General features: G+C 35.4%; 1 protein-coding gene across 5 annotated transcripts in view; it reads right to left on the bottom strand.

The window, feature by feature from the left end:
- Positions 1-26,426, bottom strand: part of LOC133519849 (protocadherin-like wing polarity protein stan) — a 219,077-nt gene that overhangs the window by 155,560 nt on the left and 37,091 nt on the right. For all 5 annotated transcript variants that reach the window (XM_061853985.1, XM_061853982.1, XM_061853983.1 and 2 more), the window contains exon 2: positions 21,563-21,612. The gene's annotated coding sequence lies outside the window, so the exon portion shown is untranslated. The remainder of the gene's footprint in view (positions 1-21,562; positions 21,613-26,426) is intronic.

The raw sequence follows: 26,426 nt of genomic DNA on the forward strand, positions 1-26,426 counted from the left end.
TTTTGATAAAGTGAATATATTCGGAGATAATCGCTCCGAAAGAAAAAAAAAATGTGTCCCCCCCCCTCTAACTTTTGAACCATAGGTCCAAAAAATATTAAAAAAATCGTGGAAGTAGAGCTTAAGAAAGACATTAAATGAAAACTATAGCGGATATGATCAGTTTAGCTGTTTTTGAGTTATCGCAAAAAGTTTCCCCTTCATAGTAAAAAGACGTACACCCACAGTTCATCCCTTGGTTAACAATCTACCATACTTTAAGCTCCAGTTTAGCTTATTGTGACGGAAGAGTAACTACGGAACCCTACTCTGAGCATGGCCCGACATGCTCTTGGCCGGTTTTTTTAACATCGAATAATTGCATCAAAGCGTGCTGGGCTTGTAGGCACTTATTCGTCAGTTCATTAAAGTAAGCTACCAATACGTTTTCCAAGAAAGACTGATGGGGGTTTGTGCTGATTTTCGATTGAATAAAAGTTCCAATTTTGTGTTCTTCATTTTCAACGCTTGAAAATCTGGGGGCACGGCAGTGCCCCCACCAAGTCGAGCAAAAAAGCACGGCCGTACCATCCTTTTCTCGAAGCAATTCAGACCATTTTCGACCCCCTGTAACTTCGTTGTGGATAAAACTAGAAGACTGAAATTTTCAGTAACCATGCAGGCATTGTAAAGACACGGTATATTTCAAATTTCATTCAATTTGAACCAGTATTTTAAGAATTATAACGGGTCAAATTTCTTAATTTTGTCACTCACTGACTCACCGATCATCAAAATTATAAGGCACTTCTAGCAGACCTAGAAGCTTCAAATTTGGAATATAAGTAGTGTTTGGTGTATGAATCAAGGAAAAACTAAAAAATCTAGAAAAGACCGCAAATAAAATTAAGCCCATACAGCCAAGTCTTCAGTTAAATTTTTCAATATTGGCTTTATTCGTAACGATGTTTTATGTTTTATTTATACATATATACAATAAGTAGAAGGTACCGAAAAGGAAAAAAGTAGAACTGTCTACAAAATACAAAAAGAAATGAGATCCCATCAAAAACAATACTTGTCAAAAAAACCAAGTCTCGCAACTCAGTTGTTCTGCGGTAAAAAGTTGTGAGATCCATGTAATACCAAGTCGGTTATTAATTTATTCAGTCTCTACTTAAGCGACTTTCTGTCTTAATACGTCCAGTCTCTAAGACCACGATCGTGGTCCATAACAATTGAAAATCAATTGTGTCTGGAATCTCCGTACTCGAAGCATTAAGTTGTTACGTAATAATTAACAGCATCTTATAGTGACGCATATCAATATTAAAATTCTTTAATGTTTTATATAAATATATTGAGACTTGGCCATCGCCTGAAAACACGTGTAAATTCAATCGCCTGAAATCACATGTAAATTCAATTATTTAGTGCGATGGCCAAGTCTCAATATATTTATATAAAACATTAAAGAATTTTAATATTGATATGCGTCACTATAAGATGCTGTTAATTATTACGTAACAACTTAATGCTTCGAGTACGGAGATTCCAGACACAATTGATTTTCAATTGTTATGGACCACGATCGTGGTCTTAGAGACTGGACGTATTAAGACAGAAAGTCGCTTAAGTAGAGACTGAATAAATTAATAACCGACTTGGTATTACATGGATCTCACAACTTTTTACCGCAGAACACCTGAGTTGCGAGACTTGGTTTTTTTGACAAGTATTGTTTTTGATGGGATTACATTTTCGTCAATATATAAACTAAAAAACTATTCCAATTTTATGACAAATACGGAAAATGGCTGGCACGTTATTTTTTTTACGCACGATTCTAATGCGCGCGCAAGGCAAAGGCGCGAACGAAATCGACAAACAGCCAATTAAAAAAAACCGGCCAAGTACGAGTCGGACTTGCACAGGAAGGGTTCCGTACCATTATCTATAAAAACGGTCACGCATCCAAGTACTGCCCCGCCCGACGTTGTTTAATTTTGGTGATTGGATGAGAATCTCGAGATTGGAAAAATATCTATTTTATTCTGTTTTTAGTATTTGTTGTTATAGCGGCAACATATACTATACATAATCTGTAGAAATTTCAACTGGCTAACTATCACGGTTCATGAAATACAGCCTGGTGACAGACGGACGGACGGACAGCGGAGTCTCAGTAATAGGGTCCCGTTTGACCCTTTGGCTACAAAACCCTAAAAATGTAAAAAGCTAATATTTTCGTATTTCTATTCGAGGGATGGAGATCAAAACGATAAAATGTTGTTTATTCATTAATGTAATTTACGTGATAATTTAATCTATAAAGTACGTTTCATGAGATAAAACCTCTTTGAACTAACATTTGAAACCTAAAAGTTGGTTTAAAAATTGTATTACGCGACCAAATTCCGTTTCCATGCATATAATTAGCAACCAGTTACCTTCTTAACTCAGTCGGATAATATAATGAAAAAGCACGTGTGTTATAATATACTGAAAAAGCACGCGTGAGGATTATGAGCCAAAAATCGGTGGAATAAAAACGTCGTTTTGAGCAAGTGTTTTGATAAATATTAAATATTAAAAATCTAGCTAAGCAACAGTGCTCAAACTGCTGACAGAACTGTATTATAGAAAAAAAGAAATATGCAGAATATACAAAAATAAGAAATATGTAGACGTTTTAAACTGCTTACTCCGAGTATCTACTTGTGCTTCTGACTGTACTAAAACGGGACAGGTATCGAACAATATGCAATAATGTCACCGGTTCAATTGCAACTTCTATAATTATTTAACCCACTCAGTATCAAGGATGCCGTACGTGTCTGCAAGTCTGCATAGTATGACTACCTCCGCGATATAGCGTCTTCGCAGCACTGGAAGTGTTAAGACATTCTATGTTACAGTCCTATTCAAAACTTTCAAGCAGCTTCTCTAAGCATTATTGGCTTGTCCCGGAATTCTCATCATAACAACAACACAAGAGCCATTTCTGTATGTAAATGCGCCAGGAAAACGATTTTGCTTGGGAATCAGTAACGATGGTCAGGACATTTAATGTTTCTTTCATGTATGGTACGGAGCAGTTACTTAGTGCATTATTCGTGCAACTTTTATTGCATTCCTGTATCGGAAACATTAAGATTTTTGTGACACATTTTACCGCTAGTCACGAATATGTTATCTTTTACATATGACATTGTTATAAATTAGAAGATGTCAGTCAGAATAATATTTATTGCGTATCTCTTCAACTGTAAAATTCGTAATTGGCATATTCTAAATGCATTTGAAACTTTCATCTGATAAGCAGTCTTGACAGATTAATGGTAGTCATTTGTCAGTGTTTCATAGCAAAAGGAACGTTCTACTACCGCTATATTCGCTAGAGCTACACTCAAACACTGAACTGCAGAGATACTTGATACTCTTAGTTTTCAAAAATATTAAATATATTAAAACGAGACACTGACTTTTATTAAATCGAAAATAAAACGTGAGTGACCGTTGTAATATATTGAATATGTCCGAGTCCCACTGTTGTATACGATACTAATATTTACAGTACACTCTTTTTAGGGTTCCGTAGCCAAATGCCAAAAAAAACGGAACCCTTATAGATTCGTCATGTCCGTCTGTCTGTCCGATTATGTCACAGCCACTTTTTTCCGAAACTATAAGAGCTATACTGTTCAAACTTGGTAAGCAGATGTATTCTATGAACCGAATTAAGATTTTTACACAAAAATGAAAAAAAAAAACAATAAATTTTGGGGGTTAGAATATACTTAGAAATGAAACTCAAAAAAATCTTTTTTCATCAACCCATACACGTGTGGGGTATCTATGGATAGAAATGATACTGAGGTTTCTAATATCATTTTTTTCAAAACTGAATAGTTTGCGCGAGAGACACTTCCAAAGTGGTAAAATGTGTGCCCCCCCCCCCCCACCCCGTAACTTCTAAAATAAGAGGATGATAAACCTAAAAAAAATATATGATGTACATTACCATGTAAACTTCCACCGAAAATTGGTTTGAACGAGATCTAGTAACTAGTTTTTTTTTTAATACGTCATAAAATTAAAAAAACAATTTTTTTTCATCAAACCCATGTGGGGTATCTATGGATAGGTCTTCAAAAATGATATTTAGGTTTCTAATATCATTTGTTTCTAAACTGAATAGTTTGCGCGAGAGACACTTCCAAAGTGGAAAAATGTGTCCCCCCCCCCTGTAACTTTTAAAATAACAGAATGAAAAATCTAAAAAAAATATATGATACACATTACCATGCAAACTTCCACCGAAAATTGGTTTGAACGAGATCTAGTAAGTAGTTTTTTTTAATACGTCATAAATGGTACGGAACCCTTCATGGGCGAGTCCGACTCGCACTTGGCCGCTTTTTTAAAGTTGGATGTGCTATGGGTTTTTTGATAACTGGAATAAAAAGTATTATTATAGGTATATATAAAGAAGTTCTGCAAATAAAATGTCATGGTTACTATTTCTGAATTGAACGTATCTCATACACAACTCAAAGGTGAACGTTCCGTCTTTCATTAAGTCAGTATACAAAGGTGTTAATTGCTTACTGGCCGAAAATAAGCCCATGGGAAATATAACGCAGCTGTGTAACTGTTAGAACGACAATAAAGCCATATAGCCATTAGTTTTCAATGGAGACGGTAACTGACATAGTTTGCTTTCGTAAGTTAAACAGTGTTGCGCGATGTGTAGGAGCAAAAAATTTGTCAGTTAATAAAGTATATGGTTCCGTCGTCGGCAAACACAGCAAATACAGATGTAAAAGTTATACATGTGTTCAGAAGTTTCTGTAAAACTTCATGGAAATGAATATTTAAAAAAAGGAAAATTTCAATCTACATACATGTATGAGAAATTTGCCAAATTTTCCCTGGCAGAAATTTTGCAATTTCGGAATCTTTTTAATTAAGAGCTCATAATATATATATTATTATATATATATATATATATATATATATATATATAATTATATATATATTTCTGTGATCTCGGAAACGGCTCTAACGATTTCGCTGAAATTTGGTATATGGGGGTTTTTGGGGGTATATAATCGATCTAGATTAGTCTTATGTTTGGGAAAACGCGTGTTTTCGAGTTTTCATGCGTTTTTCTTTCGACGCAGAATATGATTGCTAATTTCGTGTTGCCGGTCACTGTCCGTCTGGTCCAGCGGGTTAAGACGCGGACGGCTAGAAACGAATGTTACGGGTTCGAATCTCGCCCGCCTTTTTTTTTTATATGTTCAAGTTTATATATATTTTTTTTATATGTTTATTGTTTTAGACAAGTTTAATTTAGTAAAAAAATTAGTTAAGATTATCACCTATACACCACCATACTTATTACAATAAATAGTTATAAGTTATAACCGAGCAAAGCTCGGTCGCCCAGGTTATATATATATATATACCTGATGTTGTAACGAGACGTATTCGGCTCCAATCTCTTTGGAGCAGATTAGATTGGAGGCTAAACGTCTTAAATATTCTATAATTATTTATTGCCGGTCTCGTTATTGTCAAGAAATTCCACAGGTAATTTATCTACAGGTTTCTTACTAATGATATATGAGCGAGGTAAACGGGAGTCGGGAACAAAACATTATAGAACTTCGAAATTAATATTCAACACGGCGAACTAACACTAAACTGTCTTCCCCGTACCTACTTCTCATATGCATTCATTAATAATATATGAGTAGCTAGACGCGACAGCTCGAATGCATCCAAGTCGGAAAAGTGACAGAGCTTTGCATATTTAACGAAATATCTACTTAAGAGAATTGTATAAATTAATATGTAGGTACAACGTGAAATTTACTCGTGAAAATTTCGTTCGTGAAATGTTTTCACATTATGACACGACGGCAACTACCACGAAAACCAAACTTTCTTAAGCGCGTAATAATTTATCAGATGAGGAACGTCAGATTCTGTCTTCGAAATATATACGGGAACAAAAATTAAAAGAGATTATCTACCCAATTAATTCGAGCAGTAGGTAAGCTTACCTACTTATTATTATTATTAAGCAGATACAGACAGTATAAAATATAGATAAATAACGGCCGAAGTGGTAAAATATTAGGAATCGGACGTGTGTTTCTTCTTTCTATCACAAAAGAGGTTTGTTACGATTTTTTTGGCCACTTGTGCCATCGCCGTCACTATATGTTTGATACTATACACGATGACATAGTACGGGGTCAAACTCAATCGATATCAGAGAAAGGTGCAACGTGTTGCGACTAATTATTACAGCTGCCGGTACAGTTGCATCGACCTTAAACCAATTAATTACACGCGTCCCTTCATGTTCCTCATACATATTCATATTTGTAAGGTACGTATAGACGACGGCCGTCGCGGTACGCTGCGTGAGAATCCCGCGATTCCACCAAAGCCTTTGCGGCATCTGAACTATCTTTAACAGGTCATGGGTAGTGACCATGACGCTGACGCTCCCTTCTTCCTCGATGTGAGGAAACGTTAATTGAGTAATTCAGAACTTTACATTTCTGGTACTGATAGTTTAAGCCTTCTCTCTCTTCACAGCATATATGCGTCCACTGCTGAACATATGCCTCTTTCATAGATTTCCATGTTGTTCTGTATGCGGCGGTTCTATGCCAGGTCGGCCCTGCCCTGATATGTAGTTTAAGTGATCGTTATTATCGTGCCAAAATACAATTCAAACTGAGTTGGCAAAAGCCAAACGTAAATTGAGATTGCGTAACTGAATTATCAACCTGCGTCCAACAGATAATGCAATAGAGAAGAAAATAATTTAGTTTACTAAATGTTATGCTTTTCAAAGCGAGAAAAACTGTCACTGGCACTACAATTAGTAGACAACCGCTCTGTGATTTCACTTGTTTATTTCTTTGCGGCACTCCTAGCGAATATACACTTTTATAAAACTTTATTTGAGGTTGCGGTCTGTCAATGTGGTCAAAAAGCATACCGTTAATAGGAAAACACTATAATTGTTGATCTAGATGTTGTGTTTACTTTCTAAAATGCCTTTGGATGTTGTCTATATGCAGTCTCAATGCCGGAAAGTAGTTTAAATAAAATCATTGCAGCGTTCAATACAATTATCATCAGTCCTTAAGAATTGATCAGGGCGCTAACAACAACATAAGTGCTTCTCCATTCACCATATCGGGCTAGCAAAGCAGGCCTTTGTTCTCAATAAGGACGTGAAGAACCGAATTAAAAAAGATTCTGAATTCGGTGGCAACTTGGGCAAGTTGATAGTTCCCGTGGCTGTATTTTATGTGCGCTAAAATCAGCATAAGTGCGACTACGTTCTTTATATCTAGCTAGCAAAGCACTACGAGTATCTAAATAGGAACTAATCAAGGCAGGTACAATTCGGTAGAAACTTGCGCAACACGGCATTTCTCAGGACTATATTATGGACCCAACCCATATCAGCCTCTACTGCTACTTCCTTCATGTTTCGGGCTAGCAAGCCATTATTCACTAACGACTTAAGTAAGAATCGAACAAAAAGGCGCTGAATCGGGCGGCAAATTGGGCGATGTCGCGGGTCTCTGAGGACAGATTTGTCTCCGCAACCTTTGCCGAATGTCTCGACCGCTATTTGTACAATATCCCTCCTCCTCGGATAAATGATAGGAACACTTTATATTGCTACTTTTTTGGTAACATCTTTTTACGTATGGACATGAAATCGTTCCGTGTCAAAAGGTCTTAGAATCATGTCTGTTCATCATGTCTGAAAAGAATGTGAGTTAAGCTTTACATATGACTCGCTTAACAGGCAACAGGAGTGGTCATTTCTCCATACAAACATACTCGACTGCTTCCTCCGTGGTTTTTGAAGCTAGAGCAATGATTTTTTCAATACAGATTATTATTATTAATATCTGTGTCGGACTGTTTTGCTTTTTTTTATATTTTTGTTTCTTAAGGCGCTAGTGCACTTCAAACATTCGCAAAAACGGCCTAATTTACTAGGCCGCAAAGAAAAGCATGACAACCAAACGGACATCAATTAGCCTAAAAAGCAAAACAGTGCGACACAGATAATTTCATATCAATTAAAATAGTAATATTTAGACCTCAAAATTTCGTTACATTTGGTTAAGTTTTGGAGGAGGAAACAGTCGAGTACGAAATATCGTTGTTTGAGATTATTACACAGGATTTTTCGCCTAATCTGGCGTTGTCCTTATCGCACTAGTTTTAGGAGCCGCTTCTGTTAGCGAGACGGATATATTCACCTAAAATATTTATATCTCTGCTCCCGTACCCTCTTAACTTCAAACTCGTATAAATCCACTAGTAGTAGATATTGCCTAAGAGGGTAGCTCTTAGGCAATATCTACCCGATTACCTTTTCCTAATACCAAAATCGGACAGTCGGATTTATCCGAGTTTGAAGTTAAGCGACTCAAATGTTCTTGCCTGATATACTTTTTAAAAGTGCATTTTTATTTACCCACGAATAAAATTAAGTTAAACTAGTACCTGCAAAATAAATTGTGCCATATATCTTACCGAACGTACAAATAGCATTTATGCTTAAATTATCTCCTTTAACTTAAGTTATCGCAAAATATACGTAGAGTCAGACCAAGCTAACGCGGCTGCGATTTTGATAGCACATACTGTGCAAGTGTTATTTCAAATGTTGAACTTCTATTAAATTATGACTTACCTAATAGTTGTAAGTAGGTATTCTACGAGAAGTGAGAAATAGATCTTTATTTTAAGAGTCAAGTCGAGGGCTTTCGTTGTAACATCAATTTTGTGATCTATTGCGTTATTAAGGGATTTATTGTCATGGAGATTAAGAACGTCTAAGTAAAATTGAGACAGAAGGGGCTTGTCCAAGAGGGGACGATAATTGATAACTAATGACAATTTTATAACTTACATGATAATAAATTACTTCAATAAATTCATATTATGGATTATGAAACAATCTTGTATAAATGAACCTAAATAGTTCAGCACCTGACTTGATAGAAAACGCCAATTGAAATTTAAATAATAAATAAATAGTCACGTGACTTTTCGAATAATCTGTTATCCCAATACATTTATTCTATTCGTTTTGTCGATATACGATTGTCATCTTTGGCTTGGCCCTCAGGGCTGTATGAATTAGTGCTCGTGTAGGTATATGATTGATAGTATTGGATACCTAAGTATTTACCTACTTATTTACAAGGTGCCATTGTGAATGGAAAAAAGCAAATTAACTACTTATTCCACAATAAAACTTAGAACTCCGTAGGCGCCCAGTACTTAAGAATTTCTAGTAATATTTCCACATAAGCTCCATGAACTAGTTTAATAAAGAGATGTCATCCGATAACGTCACCCGGCGCTGCCATAACACAGTTACGATCACGTTCAATCCTGAATTCCAATCGCCTTGATACAACCAGCATAATGTCTTACCTGATTAGACCGGGCTATTACAGAAATAAAGACCACATTTATATTTTTTCTACCGAATCCACGTTCGCGAAGCAAACAGAATAACACCCCAGAAAAACCTTCGCGTGTAGCGATACCGCTCTCCTTTGATAGCCAACTAAAAGAGTCTTTACGTTTATATGAATAAAAGTTATTTGTTCGTGAATAGGTAGGCGGGGGCGTCGCTAAAGGGAAATGTTCTTTATGGTCGTAAGAATAAAAGTTACTTGATTCGAGTAGCATTATGATTCAGCGTACGCGGGCCGGTATCTCGATCAGCTATTTTCTGATGATCTACGAGATTCATAGAAATGATTCGGTAGAGTTTTGCTATTACATTTTTTACGGAGTTGTATGTGTTTCCAAAGTAGGGAGCTTTTTAGCATAGATATTAAAATTATGATATAATTGGAAATATTTAGGAACCCTTCATGGGCGAGTCCGACTCGCACTTGGCCGCTTTTTTTAATGTTTTTGTGAGAGGGTAACATGAATAACAATGAAAGAAATAGATATGTCTATCGCATCTTTGGTGGCCCGAGAGGCGACCTTGAGCGATCAGACAAATTACAAGGGTACGCCAGGATACATGGCAGGCACGGAATCCTTGGCTGTCTGACTATGATTTGATCGAGCATCAATCGTGGAGACTCCTGCCTGACGACTGCCTGCGTGAGGATTCCGTGCCTGCCATGTATCCTGGCGTACCCTTGTAATTTGTTTGATCGCTCAAGGCCGCCTCTCGGGCCACCAAAGATGCGATAGACATATCTATTTCTTTCATTGTTATTCATGTTACCCTCTCACAAAAACATTAAAAAAAGCGGCCAAGTGCGAGTCGGACTTGCCCATGAAGGGTTCCGTACCATTTATGACGTATTAAAAAAAACTACTTACTAGATCTTGTTCAAACCAATTTTCGGTGGAAGTTTGCATGGTAATGTACATCATATATTTTTTTTAGGTTTATCATTCTGTTATTTTAGAAGTTACAGGGGTCCCCACCCAGGGGGGCACATTTTACCACTTTGGAAGTGTCTCTCGTGCAAACTATTCAGTTTAGAAACCTAAATATCATTTTTGAAGACCTATCCATAGATACCCCACACTTATGGGTTTGATAAAAAAAATATAAATATAACGTATTCAAAAAAAGCTACTTGCTAGAGCTTGTTCAAACCAATTTTCGGTGGAAGTTTGCATGGTAATGTACATCATATTAATTTTTTAGGTTTATCATTCTGTTATTTTAGAAGTTACAGGGGGGGGGGGGGACACACGTTTTACCACTTTGGAAGTGTCTCTCGCGCAAACTATTCAATTAAGAAAAAAATGATATAAGAAACCTCAATATCATTTTTGAAGAGCTATCCATAGATACCCCACACGTATGGGTTTGATGAAATGATGAAAATTTTCGAGTTTCAGTTCTAAGTATGGGGAGCCCCCAAAATTTATTGTTTTTTCTTTTCTATTTTTGTGTGAAAATCTTAATGCGATGCATAGAATACATCTACTTACCAAGTTTGAACAGTATAGGTCTCATAGTTTCGGAAAAAAGTGGCCGTTTTTTGCCATTTGGCTACGGAACCCTAAAAAGAAAGGCACGCTTTAGATGCAAAATTAAATGAATGTTATTATTAAATAAATTAAATAAAGACGTCTATTATATAAAAATAACACTTGCAAATAATTTAAAATACTGAAATAATTATGAAAGTTATCTCAAGGTACCTAGGAGCTTAATACACATGTACGCGTACTTACGTAACATTTGGACTATGAAATGTATGGTTCTTGTTTTTAAATCTATTGTGTTCTGAATCTTTATAGGTTATGTTTTAATTAGTATATTGTCTTGTAAACTTTTCGTCATCCAAGCGAGCATACAAAGTAAGTTTATAACCATTTGAAAAATATGTAAGTAAAGTACCTAGTATAATTATTAGTACTTGTATTATTGTGTTGTATCGTGATATCGTGAACATGCAGATGGAATATTAAAATAATATTATGTTTATTTAAGAACGTTATTATTGAAATTTGTAATGATTCATTTAATGTTAATATATATTAACGAATTGAAATTATTCGCTTGGCGAATATATATTATATTTAAATTTCTACAGTTTTTTATATGTATAAGTATACACACTTGTTTAAAAGAAATCGCATATAATTTAGTTTGTTTTTATTAGATATTGATTTAGTTATTTTTATTGTACTCCTTTTATTTTTATTGTAAACCAAAGTTAACTGTTTTTATTAGATATATATATATATATATATATATATATATATATATATATATATATATATATATATATAATAGATCATAGTTTTTATATTCTAGAATTATCTACTTTTTTTTCTTTAAGGGGCAATACGTGAAATAAATTTACTTAGTAGAGAGAATTCTAATCGGAATCCGATTTCAATTAATCGCTTTACTGAATTGATTTAGGCTTTATGGTACAAAGAACGATAAGAACATATATTTAATGTAGGAGTAATATAGATCGTAGAATACCAGATTAGAAATGTACAAATCAACATTTCTAACCGAAAGTCTTTTACACTTCTAACAAATGTAAAAACTAGAACTTGGTATACAAGGTATTTTTTATCAAACATCGTTCTTACTCCCAGTGCATCTGCAGTGCAATGACTTTCTGTTTAGGTTGAAATATTTGTTTATACTGAAATCAAAAAATAAAACCATATTACTTACTTATTTATGTAAGTATTTCAATTTTCTAATGGTTAACAGTCCTATTACATACAACTGAGAGTGAAATTGTCTTCAAATATTGAACACAAATGATATTCCGGCGGCGTAGCGCAGATTCAAATGTAACGAACATTCGCGAAGGGCAAGGCCATTAGCATGCGGGGCACGCATATGCGAATGTACGAGTATGCGAGTATGCGGACACGTGAGCATGCATTGTTCGCCGTGTACGTAGGGTACAGTCGGCAGCATACGCTCCACAGGATTATTGTAGTTAAGGCCTTGAACACTGGAACAACACGCCCACAGACAACGTCTGTAGAAATATTGCTGTCTTCTCATAAATGTGATAATGTACGCAACGTACTCGTATTACGTCAATCGGAGATCTTGGCGTTAGCTAACTGTCCCGCTGCCGAGAGTTACCGAAAAGCTAGTATTAGAAATAGACACGAATGAAAAGAAAAAAAATGCGTTGTGCGAATGTGCGTTATTATTTTATATACCTGGGATTGACAAGCACTTCTCTTGATCAAGAAGTTCTAAATATAAAATAGTCGCTCCACGTCATAGACTGGCACAATTGGCACAAACCCTATTTACTCGACAGTAGAGTACCTAGTCTACAGGATATTTGAAGGACTAAGTTGGTGAAGCTAGACCAGCTACTAGTGCAGCTGACTGTACCTGTACTACATGAGCTGGCGGCTAATATGAAGTTCGTTAGGGTCTTGTCTGTTACGGCATAGGTACATGGCCGTAACATGAATACGGTTTTGTTCAAAGGGCTGATGTAATGTAAAAGTCAAATAACTGACAATTAAATGCTCAAATATAGTCATCATAGGAATAATTTTATCTCCAAAAAAAAAAACAAATAATTGTGATTGCATAGTTTTTTTTTGTCTCAATGAGCTAGCTTATTAAACTGCCTAAGGGCCGATACAGACGGACTGGAACCCGAATGCAATTTGCATGGGAACTGCACGCTAATTGTACGTCGGCGTGCAGTTCCTACACAAGTTGCAGTCGGGTTGCAGTCCGTCTTTACTGGCCCTAATACTTTAACTTTAAATAATGCGTATTTATTTTTCTAAATATGCTCGTCTGATCGTGACTGTACAGTGTATAAAATTAATTACCATCGTAAACATTTGTTATTTTTATTTCTGCTACCTTATAGTTACTAAATAGAATTGTCTGTTCAATACTAGTAAAAAAGCGGCCAAGTGCGAGTCGGACTCGCCCATGAAGGGTTCCGTACCATTTATGACGTATTAAAAAACTACTTACTAGATCTGGTTCAAACCAATTTTCGATGGAAGTTTGCATGGTAATGTATATCATATATTTTTTTTAGATTTTTCATTCTGTTATTTTAGAAGTTACAGGGGGGGGGACACTTTTTTTCACTTCGGAAGTGTCTCTCGCGCAAACTATTCAGTTTAGAAAAAAATGATATTAGAAACCTAAATATCATTTTTGAAGACCTATCCGTAGATACCCCACACGTATGGGTTTGATGAAAAAAAATTTTTTTTTTAATTTTATGACGTATTAAAAAAAACTACTTACTAGATCTCGTTCAAACCAATTTTCGGTGGAAGTTTGCATGGTAATGTATATCATATATTTTTTTTAGATTTTTCATTCTGTTATTTTAGAAGTTACGGGGGGGGGGGGGGGGGACACACATTTTTCCACTTTGGAAGTGTGTAGAAAAAAATGATATTAGAAACCTCAATATCATTTTTAAAGACCTATCCATAGATACCCCACACGTATGGGTTTGATGAAAAAAGATTTCTTGAGTTTCAGTTCTAAGTATGGGGAACCCCCAAAATTTATTGTTTTTTTCTATTTTTGTGTAAACATCTTAATGCGGTTCATAGAATACATCTACTTACCAAGTTTGAACAGTATAGCTCTTATAGTTTCGGAAAAAAGTGGCTGTGACATAATCGGACAGACAGACGGACATGACGAATCTATAAGGGTTCCGTTTTTTGCCATTTGGCTACGGAACCTTAAAAAATAACACCTACTGTTACTGATACACTGATGCACTACTACTGTTACTGCACTGCTATAACACTAGTGGCTCTGCTGAGCTGTAGATTTCGCAACACTCACTGGTTCCGCCATTTAGAAATATAATTAATATTTATATGAATACATTTTATATAATAATCGAACCTGCTAACGAAATTTCACGAGAATCTGTTGAAAAACGCATTAACAGGTCGCAAAACTATACAAACATCCGAACAGACAGACATACGAAAGCATTTTTGCCCAAGCTGAAACGCTTCGCTTTACTCGATTAATTAATATTGCACAATACCTACCTACCGCATCGAATAAATTATTAATGTTTCTTATCTTATATCAAAAGGCTCATGTGTTAATGCTAGACGTAATAAATTCCTAAGATCACATTCATTTAAAAAATTCTCAGGCAGCATGCTATAAACCATTTTTATCTTTTTTATGAGTATGACATATGACATATTGATTAACTACCGTTTCTATATAGTATAGTCAAGTTAAGAAAAAGTATGGAAGTAAGTCGTGTAGTCGTGCTTTTTTTGGATTTGTTAGATGGCGCAACTAGATTGATTCCCTCGAGTTGCACCGTTTCTATTATGTACGGAAGACCGTTAAATTTTAGGTATAAACTATAAAGTGCCGTAATTTTGGAGTAAATTAAAAGCTATTAGGTTCAAGCTAAGTAGTGTATAGAGAACACCTTGGTGCATAGTATATCTTAATTAAAAAGATGTGCAATGTATGATACCCTAAAAAAATTTTTTTTTTCGATTGCGGCTCGAGGATAAGTCAGTCGGTTGGTGCAATCTCAAGTTAAGCTTTTTAAAGCATTATAAACATTCAGTTAACTTTGCACGCCTGGGCAAATTATGGAACATGTATTTTTAATTATTTTGTACATTGTGCTTCGGGGGAAATTAAGAGAGACGTGAAAATTTTAAAAACGGTACTTATCTAAATACACTACATTTGCACTAAATAAAAAATAGATTTTTTTCACCGGAAGTTTGTCAAAAAGTAAATAGAATTAATCGCAACGAACTGCAAGCGAAGGTGGTTGGCAGCACGTGGCGCGGGGCGCGCGGGGCGGGGAGATAGCGCAGCGCGCAGCTAGGGTTTGCAATATCCGACAATTTTTCGGATCCGGATACATAGAAATAGGATATCAAGTGAAGCGGTTATTGGGTGTGGGTAATTTCAAAATAAACACCAACGCTTACAAATTACTAATTATATTTTAACAAAAAAAAATAATGGGAAAAAAACTGAGCGGAGGTCGTGGTAAGGTCCGTTAGGTTATCAATAAGCCTGTCTGATTTCACTGACGTAGTAGGGTACTAACGACTGTCAAACTTCAAAAGTGCGACCAAAAATGAAATGCAAGTTTGTGCGTAAATTGTCTATGTGAGATCAAAAATAGTGATGTCATGCTACAACATATTAATAATCTATCGGTGTTTGACTGCTTTATCGACTACTTATTCAAATGTGTTTGATTGTATAAAAAAATGTTATACGAGTAGGTATGAAGTCGCTTCCCTTATGGTCATATAGGGCCCAAAAGGTGCCTATGAAACCAGCATCATATTTTAGTATGTTGTTAAGCATGTTATTCTGACTAAAAAACCATCGGGAGACAGATTCTAACGTGGTTAAGTCACCAGTTATGACGTCATCAAAATGGCCGGTGCCGTGTTCAGAATATTGCGTATACCAAAGCAAGCTTATCACATGTAAGCTTGTGTGGGGTGTCATAAAAAGCAAAATTAAATGCGCTACAATATGGTTTATACATTTGACCTTGTAAATACCATAGTTTGCGAGAAATTTTAAGTTTTATTTAAATATTTCCGAAAAAAAAATCGTTTTTTTGTTTTCATCAACTTTACTAGTAACTTTACAGGAAGACATTGTATCAAGATATGAATGCTATATTAATAAGCTATAAAATTCCATTAAAATTTTGAAAATCGGTTTATAAACAAGCAAATTACACTATTTTTGTTCCATACCGGATGACACCACCAAGAGTCGGATGGCTGTTTCAATACAATTTGCAAGGCAAATGATGTTTAAGTAAAGGTAACTTGCTGAACGATATTTATAGTAAAGTAATATTTTCGATAAAAGTATTATTATCAAAATTAAGGATACTGAGATCGTTTTATTGTAATTTACTCCGGATCTAGCTAATTAAAGTTACACACTAATTAAACAAAAATATTTTTTTTTTTACGTATTATTTTGTCCCAGAGCATGCACCTTCGCATGCGCAAAGCATAGTGTATTTAAATCCGTGTTTTACTCCCCCACACCCTGTACAGCGTTCTTTGCACTTGCAAGACAATAGCTCCTTGCAGAGGTGTACGCTGGTCCATCATTTTTCTTTCGCCAAGCCTAGTTGCAAGAATCTAGCATTTTTGGGTCGCTATTCAGGTAAATTGGTCCCAATGTGGGTCTGTTAAGCCCTTTTTATATGCTGTAGGAGAGCATCCTGTTGAAGGAATATACTCGATCGCTCTGGTTTTTCCTAAACAAGATCCTCCTCGCAGTATTTACATTACCTATTTGTGTCCCTATTGGGAAGTTATATGTAGGGTTTGCAATTAGAATATTGTGATATTCTAATTATTCGAATATCCACCAAAATAAATATCCGAATAAACTGATTTAGATAACACAGAAATAACGTTTTTAACTATGTTTTAATACAATGATATCACCCCAACTAATTTTAAATGATTACTTGATTACTATAATAGCTAACATGATGTTATCTCTAAAACCGTACTTAATAAGGAGGGTTTATATCTGGATTAGCTGGTGTATAGTTGGAAATACATCCAATGCCTCACCTCGTGTTCATTCGTCATGAAATACTAACTATGAAAGCAATACTTACTTACTTCACTGGATCAGTGACCCAAAAAGAATATTGGCCTTTGATACAAGAACAACGTCACTCTGCTCTATTCTGCACCACTCCACGCTAGTTGGATACTCCGAGGGCGTTTTAGGGCTACATCGCTCCTGCGGTATATCTTTTCACAGCCCGATTCTCCCCCGTCCACTCCAACTCCAAGTGACCAAGCCTGCGAAGTCGTGCTGCTATAATCTCGCTAATTATATTGGGTGCCGCAACTAGCTACTCTAGCTCCCTATTTTTCCTACGCTTTCATCTTCTCTATCTTCATCTCTGATAGGTCCCAGAATATTCCGCCAGAATTTCGTCTTCTTCACTAAGAACTTGTTCTTTTTTTTTTCTGATTCAGAGTCCAAGTGTAATACTTACCGATGTCATTCATCAAAATCTAATTATTGTCTTATAGACTTGAATCATGGACAGTCTACTGATCAGCTTGGACACTAGAACTCGGCGAAGCGCTGCTGAGCATCTTAGGGCATTTTGGATTCGAACATCTATCTCCTCTTCCCGATTACTTTAGGTAGGTCTTTTCTTTTCAATCTGCGGTGGCAGCATGGTTCTATTTTTATCACTTGTCACTATGCCCTTCATGACAAATGATAAAGAGCCGACCATCTTAGCCCTATTCATTTGGAGATATTCTAGTGGTTGATTATCAGACCAATTTTCTCTCCTTCCTACTCTACTATCCTAGCCTTGGCCTTCAGGTTGCTTTTGTTTTGAGCCTATAGCCCCAAGTCATCAGGATATCCAATGATCTAATGTTTGCATTAAGCAACATTCGCATTCATTGTATAAAGTTACTGCGTGACACCTGTATGTACCTATCAAAATTGATGTGCTGTTAGTATTTGAATTGATTAAATATATGAAAATACTATATTTAAATGACAAAATGGTATGAAATTATTCATAAATTTCATTAGAAAATTGTTCCGGTTATAGGTCAATAACCATATTTAACGGATCCGTAATATCCGGATCTTATGACCCGATATCCGGATATTTCGGATATCCGGATCTCAAATCCTACGCGCAGCGATTGTTCCGAGACAGTTTGTTTGACACTTTTGACGGGCAACGAGCACAAATCATTCTTCTGGCATTAAAACGGAACTATTGTTTTAAACAATCATTGAGTGAACTAAGTAGTCTAACGTTTTCGTAAGTATATGGAAAAATGCGATTTTTCGAATTTAACAAACATTGAGCGTACCTGTATTTAATTTGTTGACTGTCTGTCTGCATACTCAGAAACCCTACTATTTTTGCAGTATATGCCACTACTCGTGCCTCAAGAGCCGTGCTTCGTCGGTGCATCTACGCGCGTTCCTTCTCTTGCCACTAATCAGGCGCTTGTCGCTTCTGTGTATTTATTGCTCTACGTTTTTGGTACTTGATTACAAAACTGCATGTTCCGTATAAAAATGCCAATTTTTTATGGGGTGCGAATGTAAACAAAATCAAATGAATATGATTGCATCAATTTCCAATAGTATTAAAATTTCCCCCGAAGTACAACGACAGTAAAACATGATAAACTACTTTCCGGGTGTCGCACCTTGGTGCGAATTTGACATTGGATTTAGATATTTTTTCTAATTATTTACTCAATTTGCACCGAGTACATTACTTTCCCCAGACCCGCAATGGCCAAAATAGATTTTTTTTAATGTTGTTTTTTTTTTACCTGTTCCGTAGCTTAAATTAACATAAATAACACGTGCGAATTTAGATATAAGTGTTGTAAAACGTACGCCAAATTACACCGAGTACACCTTTTTTCTCTTCTTAGTTATAACCATTACATTATTTTCAGCCGATTTCACCCCTTTCCGGGGGGGGTGAATTTAGTAACGATTGTATAAAGTTCGATTTTTAGCCCATACAAAACAATCCGTAGTGATTTTATTAGTCCTTAGAATTAGTTCCTGACTTTAGTGAAATTTGAGTTAATTTGACCGTACTAATATGTGTCTTTTTGATCTCGGAACTGTTTGTTTCGTCGCATATGAACCATGGCAGGAGTGTCATATCAATGTAAAGAGTCCCAGATTTTTTCAAACATCAGTAGGTACCACAAAAAAAAGAAATACGCGGGTTATGTTTTTGGACAGCCGCCAGCCATGTTGACCATGTTAATCTTGTAAAAGGAGGGCGTAAACCCGACTAAATAAGACCAGAAGTAATTAAAAAATGTGCAATAATTTATCGCCACTCGTTACGAATTTCCTACCTATCGCACTTGCATCGTATAATGTACTAATAAAGAATTGTCTAGTACATCAATGATAGATTTCAAATTGAAATTATTTGAAATGTGTATCTCTTAAAACATACACGTTAGATTAAAACTAAGTAGAAACCCTGGGTGAGGGAAATAGCATGTTTAATGTATATGACGCGAGCAAAAGCAAGTACAATATAATGATCGATAAGTGCAAAAGGAATGTTTGGAATACATAACTCTAAATATATTTAAATACGCATGAAATTTCAATATCTATCTTGAATAAATTATGCAGTACTAATTTTTTGTACCCTGCACAAATATGGCGACTAATTGGCGCGATTCAGAACTAGCAGAGTGATTGATTATAAGCGGTATGGTAAATGAAAACGTTCAAGCTTTTAGCTGGCGCCGGCGATAGCGAGCTCGGTCATTATGAGGGATTACTGAGTTGGCAACCCGGGGCTCATATCTAGAATTCTAGATATTTAGCCAGTTTAGTATTCTGATTGGCACACTCAGTGCGAAGTCGTACTCTAATTAAACGATATTTTATCTATGCCAACACCGCCTTTCATTTTGCGATATTAGGTATCAGAGGCAACACTGTCAGTGTCCCGTCAGATAGAGGACGATCATATTTAATTTATGAGTTATCAACAAAATTATCTACCTAATCGAAATCAGGCCACACATAAACGGTATAATTATACAATACAATAAGGGTGAGAGGCTGTTTGTTTATATGTTCCCAAAACGCATAGATCAGTCACTTAAAAAACAGGAAATTAATTGAAGAACAAATAAATTGATGAAGTATACATTTACATATGTACACGCAGAATATAAATCAATTAAAAATTATCATGCAATTATAATATGGCAGACTTTAATACAATAGAGCATCGCCAGATATCTGTTCATTAACGGCGTGCCATATTTCTGAGGGCGTGAGTCGGAATTTTAATTTTAATTCGGGGGTCGTGTTCGCGCCAACTGCCCCGTTCCTCCCCCTCCCATCGATGACTCACCGAATACTCATGAGTGCGGAGTAAAGCTTTATCACATTGAATTTAGACTAAAAATATTTTAAGATCACGGTTTTAGTGTTAACAAGTCAGTCACAACAGTCATATGTTTAATGACTGTTGTCACAAAGGTTGTCTGTCTGGAAGAGACTCTTACCGATGCGATTTGTCTGTTGTTACAATTGCAACCGATTCCAAGTTGTTTCTGCTCTTAATCCTCCTGTAACATTTATTTATTAATGCTACAATAAAGATCTTTATTTACTATTTATAACTAGAAAAAATAATTATAAAGGTACAAATAACATAATTTAAGAAAATATTCAAGGTACGAGTATAAGCAGAGAGAACTAGCCCAAGAATAAGCGGCTGTTTAGAATGCTTCTTTCGTAGAATGTTGTTCATAGAATAAATATTCCGCCGTAAATAACTTATGTTTTTTAAAAAGATCGTCGTGTAGAAGCCATTGTAAGGCATATTTATTTCAATCCAATAAGTTAGCAACTTATCAGTTGCGAAAAAGGTTTCAAAGAAAAACAGAGCATAATGAAGTTTAACTGATAACCTGTGTACACAGATTATAAGGGCCACTTGCACCAATCCTGGGATAGCCACTAACTCTGAGTTAACCGTTAAGCCCAGTGTTGAATTGTACTGGTAACTCCGGGTTTAACCGGTTAACCCCGAGTTAGTGGCAACTCTGGATGGCGCAAGTGGCCTTGAGTATAAAGTGAAGGCTCCCCGTTTCCCCTGATTAAAAAAATGTATACGTTAAATTTACCTAACTCCTTGGCTTTATCATTTAGGGCCACGTTCCAGTGTTAGCCAAATAACTCGCAATTAATCGATAAAACTCAGAGTTAACAGTACTTTTTATCCCTGCATAAACGGTTAACTTCGAGTTAGTTGGCTAACCCTGGAACGTGCAAGAGGCCCTTAGTACGGTAATTATAAAGTATTAGCGAGATAGCATAGTTTTACTCGATTAAGCTCCTAAAGTTCGCTCGACAGAAAATGAAATGGCTCTGGACCACAAAGCGGCCTGACCTGAGTACTTCTCGTCTCAATATGTATTACTTATTAGTTACTTTCTTACATACCTTATATGACTCAGGGATAATTGCGATTAATTTTAACAGGACCTGGAGATCTGAAACAATATAAATGTTGATAAATATACAATAGTATCGACTATGATGTTCATTTTTTTTTTGAAAAGGACACTTAGTAACGCCAAACATATTATTTGATTATAAATTATTAAACTACAACTGGCATAATTACAACCTAGGAAATAAATATTTAGCTTGACTAAGGTACAAGTTGTTTCGCGAACCGATGAATATGCTACAAAGTTTCTATTGTTGTTCTATCTCGTTGCTGGAATCTGAACGATAACAGGATTCTGTTACAGGTTATTTTAAAGTTAAATAATAATTTTGCTATTCTATTCGTCTTAAAATAAATATTCTTCTACAATTGAAACAAAAAACTTATCCACGAATATCATATGTGGAATTGTGGAAGCTTAAATATTTAAGTTGAATTGAAACCACGTTTTTTAGAGTTTATTCAATTGCATAATTCTTACCTTTCATGGTAAAATATAGCCAAAACTTAGTGCAATCAATCAAAATGGTTATGGGCAGGGATCGGAAACCGGTATTTTTTGTATGGGAACGAAAACGGTATTTTTTCGTTCTTTGTTAATTACTTCATTTCTAATTAGGCAATCTAATAATACGAAGTCGTTATCTGAAAACACAACTGAGTCCTACATTTAGAGTATAAAATAAACCGAAATATATGGTTATTTCGATGTTTTTGCAAAAAACCGGTTCCGATCCCTGGTTATGGGTATATCATCATCCAAGATAGTAAAGGAAATGGGAAGGGGAGAAAACGCCGCCCGTATAAGAACTTTTTAAAACGTAAGAAGTTTTAAATGATGTCGTACATTTTAAAAAGTGTCTTTTAAAAAAGGATTTGTCTGTTGTACACAAACTATAGTCAGTTACCTCAACTAGCAGCAACTAACTACCTGAACGCAACTAAGGGGGTGTATTCCATAACAACGTGTCATTCGAGCCATTCGAAGCGTGTCGCTTCGAAGGGGTCTATTCTGCTAATGAGTTGAGCTGCGATATTCTCGCACTGGGACAGATTAGCGGCTGGGGTGTTATGCCAAACACAATAGTTTTCTTAGACGTAGACGACCAGTATCAACATGATCCCTAAACACGCATACTTGTAACCAGTCTAGAGGCCACATATTCTGCTTCGCATACGGTTAATGCTCATGAGCAATGGGAGAATGGTGCATGGGGTGCCATCTTGAACAATATCCCGGAGTCCCAATTATTAATGCAGATCAAGTTGCACAGTGTGCTTAGTTTGCCCTATTATAGGTCGATGAACTTGCAATAAGCTAGTTATATAAAATTCAAAAATTCAAAATTCGAAAATTTATTCTGCATGTAGGCCTCAAGGGCTCTTTTACAAGTCAATACAACATTTATAGTAACATCATATAGTGACATGAAAAATACATAACAACATTTATAAATACAACAGCCAATACCTGGGTAAACATTACATTATAATAATCTTAAAATAAATAATTAATACAATACAATAGAGATGTATAGTCTCTATGGTTAAAAACACATTAAATCTGGAGATGTAGAAGGTCCCCAATGTCAGAGTACTAATACGAATAAAATTTGGAGGTGTAAAGTCTCCAAGTGTCAAAATAAAATTTATACTAAATCAATAAACCGCGTCTGGACTGTTAAACTAGCAGTCTCATAAACTAATGCTACATTCTGTACATAACTAGTATATACCAAGTCAAGTATATTATACAATATGACAGAGACGTATAGTCTCCACAGTTAATACATTAAGTTTGGAGATGTATAAGGTCCCCACGGTCTGAGAAAAATAATAATACACAATAATAAGATTTGGAGGTATAAAGGTTCTCCAAATGTCAAAGAATAAAATAAAAAAATGTATGAAATACATATTTCACGTCAAGAGACTCTTAAGCTAACAATCTTAAAACTAGTTCTACAGAATACATAACTACTATGTATTTAATATGTCAATGTCATCATCAAAATAACTAAAACATAACAAACATTAATACATAAGGTTGAACAGCTAGAAACAACAGCGCCATATGCCTCTCCGGGACACTGCACGCAAAACTATTACAGCTTTTGAGACTGGATACTTGGCCATGATTCCGTGTCTCCCAAGTAGTCATCTATTTTATAGTATCCCTTTTTGAGAAGTGCATTTTTGACGTATTGCTTGAATGAAGTATAGGGCAGGTTCCATGCCTCTAAGGGTACTTTGTTATAAAATGTTACACAGTTTCCCATGAACGATTTTTTAACTTTCTGTAGACGAAACTTGGAGACTACTAACTTATGTTTATTTCGCGTATTATAACTATGGATATCAGACAGTTTCTTAAAGGACTTTATATTCTTATGCGTATACATTATCACATCTAGTATGTATTGTGAAGCTACTGTGAGAATATCTATTTCCTTGAATCGTTCTCTCAGTGAGTCACGAGAAGCCATATATTAGCCATTATAAATAGATCTGATAATATACATAGGATATGTGCCGAATGATAGAGAAATTCATAGTTCATACATGATTTTAAGCTCAGGATATTTCCCGTCCAGGTAACTACTAAGTAAGTACATAGTTATTATTTTAAATGATATTAATTTGAATTTTACTTCGAATGAAACCTAACTAGATAGCTTTTTCTTCATCAAAATCATTAGGGCCATATTCGATAACAGGTTTAAAATATTATGTAACGTTAAAGTCCTAAAAACTCATTGGTAAGAGCAGGACGTCGAACTTACAACCTCTGGTTATAAAACCGCACGCCTGCCCTCTCCCCTACCGGTGCTCAAATTGGCAATTTATGGCGAATTGTGTACAAACAAAGATGACCCTTTTACCTAAAAACACCACGCCCAGCGTCTTAAAGTTTAATTCAGCAACCCCATTCCATTACATTCCCGAAACTCTGGAATAATCTCGTTTGATACGAAACGTGAGTCACTGTGCGCTGTATCGCGTAAATGTCCCAAAGTTGGCGGAGTTTTAAAAAACATCTAGGAACTTGTAAACTCTTTCCGGCGACAGAATTATGAGGCAAGTTTGGTGCAAGACGTGGACAGGCAAGGTTTTATATGCGGGATTACACTGTGCGACAATGCAACATTTTATTCCGCAGTTGGGAACTAAAATGTAAGAGGATGGGTAAATCCACGGTGACTCACGTTACTTTGTAGTCACTATTCCTAACAATCTTGTCGTATATTTGAGATCAAGAGCTTTCTACCTCGAAAACTTGATAATAATATCACAGAGTACATTACTGCGAATGAATTGTCGAAGTACTTTTTCTCCAACAAATTATGGAAATTGGAGAAAAGTAGAAAATAATTCTGTGACTCACGTTACAAGAAATGGACACGGAGTTTTTCGCCTTTTGTGTTTATTGATTTCCCTTTGATTATTGAATGAATTTGTTTTAACAAAATAACAACACAATGACATAAATAATCAAGCTTCTTTAATAGTTAACCAAATGAAATCAAAGATACACACTTATTAAAATAAACTATAAAACCTCACGAACTCACGTTACAGCGATTTCGTGAATCACGTTACTTGCGACTACCTAGAATATTTTGATATTTTTTTATCATTTCTAGCAAACAAATAGCATATTTTTTACTTATTATTATTAGAATTAGATAAAATAAATTGTATAAAGGCTATAAATTATATTTTTGTATTCAGCTAGTGGGTTTATGTCATCTTGTTTTTCCATTTCGGTATAATGTATAATTTGGGGTTAATAACCTGGTTTTTCTTTTACACCTTTGTCGAATGCTTGAGATATTTGTGCTTTTTCCAACTTACCACACTGCCAATACATTATATGACACTTTGATATGCCAGTGACGGCAAGCCTATGTTTTTTCTTATACTCTTCATACTTTCCTTCGTCTTTCAGCTTCTGTCTTCTTCTTTTTGCCCTTTCTGCCGCTGATAGAAGCATTGTAGCTCCAAAATACATTAAAATATTTAGTTACTCTCTTTACAGTAGCAATAACGCGATTCACTGTGACTCACGTTACAAGTATCTCAAGTCAAGTATTTTTTTTAAATAACACTTTTGCGGAGAAATAAACCGCGAGAATGACATCATCTAAGCCAAATCATATACACATAGTTCAATATAAGTTCATTTGTCCAAAGCTTCAGTACAGTAAATGAAAAATATTGTTTTTTGCGTTACTCACGTTACTCAACGACATGCAATTTTCATTCTCCTCTTACATAATTTTCTTTCAACTTATGATAATTGTAATCAAAGTACCGCGTGAATAATTTAATAGACAACAGATAAATAAAGGTTACTTACCTCTTCTTTGCGTAAAAATCAATTAAAGTCGTAATATTTATAATCACTTATTTTACGTTCGTAGTTGATTCCGCAAACAGCACTTACAATGTCGGAAATTATGACAACCGTTGACTTATTATTGACTTAAGGTTATAAAATTTGTTCTGCTACCCTCATTTGTTTATTCTACATTCAGACACATTCTAAATTCAATAGTTTATTTTTTCGTTGTCATGTCCGAGTTACGCGGAAAGACCCGGTTAGTCTTTAATAGGATCGCTCAGACAAATAGCCCATGGGGACTTCAAGAAGACAGGCACTTGAGGCACTTCAGAGACAGGCAACGACGCGTAGTTTTTCTTCACTAAATATAACTTGTGGGACCTTTGTCATTGTTGCCAAAATGTCATCCCCGCTTTCATCAACAATTGAGTGATTTTAAGAATACAAAGTTTAGGAAAATATTCTCGAAGAAACCAAAACCAAAGTAATTAAAAACACACAAATGTGTT

This window comes from Cydia pomonella, chromosome 7, assembly GCF_033807575.1.
Source record: "Cydia pomonella isolate Wapato2018A chromosome 7, ilCydPomo1, whole genome shotgun sequence".
In the NCBI taxonomy this organism is placed as follows: Eukaryota; Metazoa; Arthropoda; class Insecta; order Lepidoptera; family Tortricidae; genus Cydia; species Cydia pomonella.